Source organism: Arachis ipaensis, chromosome B04 (assembly GCF_000816755.2).
Source record: "Arachis ipaensis cultivar K30076 chromosome B04, Araip1.1, whole genome shotgun sequence".
NCBI classification, from domain to species: Eukaryota; Viridiplantae; Streptophyta; class Magnoliopsida; order Fabales; family Fabaceae; genus Arachis; species Arachis ipaensis.
In genome coordinates, this window is record NC_029788.2 from 41,891,886 (window position 1) to 41,898,539 (window position 6,654).

The window sequence follows — 6,654 nt, forward strand, 5'->3', positions numbered from 1 at the left end:
CCAAAACCAGAGTTGAACGCCCAAACTGGCACAGAAACTGGCGTTCAACTCCACAAATGGCCTCTGCACATGCAACACTCAGGCTCAGCCCAAGCACACACCAAGTGGGCCCTGGAAGTGGATTTATGCATAAATTACTTACGCATGTAAACCCTAGTAGCTAGTTTATTATAAATAGGACCTTTTACTATTGTATTAGGCATCTTTTGATCATCTTAGGATCTTAGGATCATCTTTGAACGCATTGTTCTTAGATCAAGGGGGCTGGCCATCTCGGCCATGCCTGGACCTTCACTTATGTATTTTCAACGGTAGAGTTTCTACACTCCATAGATTAAGGTGTGGAGCTCTGCTGTTCCTCAAAGATTAATGCAAAGTACTTCTGTCTTCTATTCAATTCTTCTTATTTCTCTTCTAAGATATCCATTCGCTCCCAAGAACATGATGAAGGTGATGATTATGTGTGACGTTCATCATCCTTCTCCCTTATGAACGCGTGCCTGACAAACACTTCTGTTCTACATGAATTAAGCTAGAATGAGTATCTCTTAGATCTTCTAACAAGAATCTTCGTGGTGTAAGCTAGAATGATGGCGGCATTCAAGAGAATCCGGAAGGTCTAAACCTTGTCTGTGGTATTCCGAGTAGGATTCAATGATTGAATGACTGTGACGAGCTCCTAACTCGCGAGTGCAGGGCGTTAGTGACAGACGCAAAAGGATAGTAAATCCTATTCCAGCATGATCGAGAACCGACAGATGAATAGCCGTGCCATGACAGGGTGCGTGAGCAGATTATTCACTGAGAGGATAAGATGAAGCCATTGGCAAGGGTGATGCCTCCAGACGATTAGCCGTGCCGTGACAGGGCATTGGATCATTTTCCCGAGAGATGACCGAAAGTAGCCATTGACAGTGGTGATGTATCACGTAAAGCCAGCCATGGAAAGGAGTAAGACTGATTGGTTGAAGATAGCAGGAAAGCAGAGGTTCAGAGGAACGAAAAGCATCTCCATTCTCTTATCTGAAATTCTCACCAATGAATTACATAAGTATCTCTATCCCTATTCTATTATTAAATTTCGAAAACTCCATTATCACTTTATATCTGCCTGACTGAGATTTACAAGGTGACCATAGCTTGCTTCATACCAACAATCTCCGTGGGATTCGACCCTTACTCACGTAAGGTATTACTTGGACGACCCAGTGCACTTGCTGGTTAGTTGTATCGAAGTTGTGACAATTATGAATTAAGATTAGAGCACCAAGCTTTGGAGCCATTACTAGGATTTGTTCGAGCCTGGAGATCACAATTTCGTGCACCAATGGGTCAGAACACCACCATGCCCAAGGGAATCAAGCGAGCATACTTGAATGATGAGGCTCGGCTATGGCATCAGATACTTAGCAACTTCATTATGCCGAGTACTCACGAGACCGATATACCTGCCGCTATGATCACCCTCCCATGGTGTGTGATGGAGGGTAAGGATCTGTACCTGCCACGCTTTATCCGGTTCTACATGGCCAGGGTCCACGTCCGAGGCACTCTTCCCTTTCCATACTTGATCACACAGCTAGGCCGTCGAGCTGACGTGCCTTGGGAGGATGCTAATGAGAGGCCACCTGTTGCAGAATGCAAGAAGATTATCCCGCACAGCAGGAACTTTCTCGCCTTGGGCTACAGACCTCCTGTCCTCACTGCTCCTGGTGACACTGCCATACCATCTGCCGGCCCCTCTTCCTCTACAGCTACACCTTCCACCACCACTGCACCTCCACCTGCCCCAGAACCCATCTATCATCTAGTGCACTGCCTGTTTCGACGGCTTGACCAGATGGAGCGTCGCAACAAGCGACGCTATGAGCACCTGAAGCTGATGATACAATCTGGCGACATCTCCTCCGAGCCCGACACACCATCCGAGGCATCTGAGGAGGAGGCGGATGCGCCCGAGGCAGAGACCTACCCACAGCAGGAGGCAGAGCAGGCAGGCACCCAGCAGGCAGCACACCATCAAGAGGCTCCACCCCAGATTCAGGCTGTAGATCCTGAGATCCCTCTTCAGTCAGCACCCCCTCCACAGCAGTCAGACCCTCAGATCACCACCACAGAGACCCCAGCTACCCACCCTTCCAGTGATGACACTCCTTCACACCCTGCTTGAGTGAGCATCAGGGACGATGCTACATTTTAAGTGTGGGGAGGTCGCCATCTCTGGCGTATTATTTTGGTGAACCACTACAGACTCTTTTTCTTTTTTTTTTTGGATATTTTTCTGTATTTTTCTCCTTATTTTTATTTTTATTTTCTGAGTACTTATACATTGCTACTTTCATGTATTTTTACTCTATTTCTACATTTTGCATTTTTAGTTCATATTTTAACCACTTAGTTTAGTTGCAATTCTAACTTATTAGTTATAGAAATTGTAGATTGATTAGTATAGTTTACCCTTTTTAGCATAAGATAACTCAGAATAGATTGAAAAGAAAAAGGAAGTAAACTAAAGGCCTTAACAGAATCAAAACAACCCACACCTTGTATATATAGCATTACATGTTAGTTAACAACACTTCATCAAGGAGAAACACTAGAACTTTAAAGCCATTCAATATAAGTTTTACATTGAGAATAATGAGAATTTTTAACTAAACCTGCATGACATACATAAGTAATAAATGATTTTTGAGCTAGAGAACACATAGCCTGTGAGTTTTGAGCTTAATTGTATGGTTACATTCAAACCATAATTTTTATTCCTGTGTGTTCCGCCCCTCTCTTATATTCTGGTGTTCTTTACTTTGTTTTAATCTATATGTCCGATTATAGAATGTAGATACATACTAGGAGAGTGATTGAGGCCATTATTTGATTTTAGCTCACTTATCCCAAAATAGCCTATCTTTTACATCACCCTTGTTAGCCCCCTTGAGTCTTTAAATCCCCTTTTATTCTATTAGCCACATTACTAGCCTTAAGTAGAAAAACAAAATAAATCCCAAGTTGAATCCTTGGTTAGCTTAAGATAGAAAATTATGTATAGTTTAAATGTGGGAAAACCTATTGGGAACATGGATGATAAAAACAAAAGGTAGAAAAGTTGAAAAGAATAAAATAACTCAAATAAAAAGTTTTGGGAAGCATGCTCATGTAAAATTAATTATAATTGAATTACCATGTGCATTAAAAAAAAAGTGTTATGAATAAAGGGGACACAAAAAGAATTCCCCAATTATGAAATAAAGCAATGCACATGGGATAAAAAAAATAAATATTGAGATATGAGCATGTAACATCAAAAGTGAGAAAATATGGAAAATAGGTAAAGAAGCTTTGATTTAGAAAGTATGTATGTCAGGTGAGATCTTAGTCTAATTAAGGATTCACTTATTAGCTCACTTAGCCTTATACATATACCCTTACCTTTACCTTGGCCCCATTAGAACCTTACTTAAGACCTCATGATTTTTGGTATGCCTATATTTTATAATTGTTGATTGGTTAGATGAAGAACAAATTTATAGAAAGAAAGAATAAAAAGAAGAATAGAGTGATTAACCCAATAAACACTGAGTGATTAGAGAGTAAACACAAAATCCAGTGAGGGTTCAATAGCTCATTAACATTTATCTCTGTTTAAATTGTTAATTGTCTTGCAAGTTTTTAAAATGTTTCTCTCTCCCATCTCAATTGTAAAGGCATTTCATCACTATCTAAGGTTTGGCTATATATATACATGACTCAAGTGTGGGGAGGTTGATAAACCCATATTTTATGATATATTTTGTGCTTAGTTTGAGTGATTTATTCAATCCTTCACCCACTTATTCATATTAATTGCATGGTTTTACTTTCCCTTCCTTATTATGTGATGTATGTGAAAAACATGTTTCCTATGCTTTAAAATTAATTATTTTAATTACCTTTATTTCCATTCGATGCCGTGATTAGTGTGTTGAGTAGTTTCAGATCTTCTAAGGCAGGAATGACTTAAAGAATGAAAAAGGAAACATACAAAAATGGAAGGAAAGCACAAAACAGAGTTTCTAAAGAAACTGGCATCCACGCGATCGCATGGGCGACGCGGACGCATGCCAAGCGCGAATCAACAGTGATGCGGCCGCATGACTGACGCGACCGCGCGCCCTAAGCAAAACATATATGATGCGGCCGTATGACTGACGCGACCACGTGAGAAGAAAAGCTCCGAATGACGCGACCGCGTGACCCATGCGGACGCGTGACAGAGGCCACGCACCAAAAATTGCAGAAAATGCTTCTAGCGATTTCTGAAGCCCTTTTTGGCCCAAATCCAAGTCCAGAAGGCATAGACCAGAGGTTATAAAGTGTGGGAATGCATCCATTCAGAGGGAGCTCGCCAATTTAGTTGCTTTCCATGATTTAGATTAGTCTTGACAGAGGCTCTCCCCTTTCTCTCTTAGGATTTAGGACTTCTCTTAGTTTTAGGAGTAACTCTCAATCCCAGGTTCTTTATTTTTATTTATTTTCCCAATTTAGCTTATGCACTCTTCCATGTTACATATAATTTTCTTAATTAATGTTATTTGAGGTATTCCAGTTTATGATTGCTTTCTTTAATTTATGTTATTGTTGCTTTATATCTAAAGGCATTTTTATTCCAGCAAATTTACTTTTTCCCCTTTTGATTTTTGTTAAGAAATCAGTAACTCAGGAGTTGTCTTATCTCAACATAATTGATAACTGTTATCTTTGCTAATTGAATTGAACTTCAAAAATCCCAACATTTTCTTAGGAAATAAATAGGATTCGAAGATCAAGCTAATTAGTCCCTTGACTTTCCTTTGCTTTAGTAAATGTTAACTAAGTGGAATTAAGATTCGACTTTCATTGTTATTGATAAGGATAACTAAGTCTGGACTTCCAATTTCTCATACCTTGCCCAAAAGTTTGCTTTACAGTATTTATTTATTTTTAATTGCCATTTAAATTATTTGTCATATTTGTTCCTCACTGTTGAAACCCCAAATCTACAATCTCCATAACCAATAATAAGAACATACTTCCCTGCAGTTCCTTGAGAAGACGACCCGAGGTTTGAATACTTCGGTTAACAATTTATTTAGGGGTTTGTTACTTGTGACAACCAAAACGTTTGTACGAAGGGATTTCTGTCGGTTTAGAGACTATATCTACAACGCGACTGTTTTTATGAAATTCTTTACTGGCAAAAATCTCTAACGTCAACTTCTTAGTTCTACAGTTTTTAAAAAAGCTCACTGCTTTAAACTTACTAAGTTATCTTATAAATGAAGTGAGTGCATTTACTGAGTTATCTTACAACTTCTTATATTAAATAAATTGAGTTAATTCTGGTCTGTTTCTAAGTATTTTAGTTCTTGATTTTAGTTTTGATTTTTAATTTGTTCTTGATTCTTGGTTGGCATATGTTCTGCAGTTCTCTAGTATTCTCTTGGTTGCTATTCTTGATTCTTAATTTTTGTTATGATTTTTTAATACTTCTATTTTTCCCTGTTCTGTACTTGAGTTGATTCTGTTCTTCATTTTTGGTTCTTGATATTTCACTGCATCTATTTTTCATTGCTCGATTCTGTTCTTGATTTTTGTTCTTGTATTTTGTCTGCATCTATTTTCACTGCTAGTTTTTGTTCTGTTCTTGATTCTTAATCTTTGTTGATTTTGAATTTGTTCTCTAACTTTTGTGGTTGCAGTTTTTTAATTATTTGATTTTAATTTGTTGTTTGGTGTTCTCTAACTTTCTTATGGTTTCTTATTTTCATTGGCATTGTTTACTCAGAATTAACTGTCAAAAGTTTCAACTTTGTTTTGATGCTTGTACGTGTGCATATGTGTTTAATAATGTTACTTGCATTTCTTTAAGCTTGTTGATCTTATGTAGAAGTCTTATAGGAATCACAGTACAACATTTGTTACTTTAAAATTCTCGATGTGACACTCTTCTACCTAATGGGATGGTGTGTTTGTTTTTGCTCAGTGACTATGATGCTATTAATGATCTTCAAAACACTTTTTCTTGAATCTGTTTGAGTTTTCTGTTTACTGCCTGTTGAACCTAGTACTTGCCAACTTATATTCAAGAGCGTTTTTTATCTTTTTTGTTATATCAATAGTTTGGAGTACCTGCTCGTGTTGGTTTGGTTACTCCAATTGATGTTGTTGTTCCTCCAGGCAACACAGGGCTTGACCCCTCACAGACCTCGTTCTTCCAGGTATGCAATCTCGTTCTTGTTGATCTCATTTATTCTTCTTGCTGATTTTGGTGATTGTGTCAGTCTTCACAATTTAGGTTCTGAATATTCCAACCAAGATCAATAAGGGTACTGTTGAAATTATCACCCCTGTGGAACTTATTAAGAAGGGTGACAAGGTCGGTTCTTTTAAAGCTGCACTACTTTCCAAGCTTGGCATCAAGCCCTTTTCATATGGTCTTATTGTCCTGTCTATGACAATGGTTCAGTATTTAGCCTTGAGGTTCTTGATCTCACTGACGACGACCTTGTTGAGGAGTTCGCCGTTGGAGTCTCAATGGTGACCGCACTCTCATTGGCCATTTCATACCCCACCCTTGCAGCTGCCCTACATATGTTCATCAACGCCTACAAGAATGTTTTATATGTTGCCATTGAG

At 38.5% G+C, this 6,654-nt stretch overlaps 1 pseudogene; it reads left to right on the forward strand.

Annotated features, from left to right (window-relative positions):
• LOC107636389 overlaps positions 1-6,654 on the forward strand; it is a 13,140-nt pseudogene that overhangs the window by 5,030 nt on the left and 1,456 nt on the right.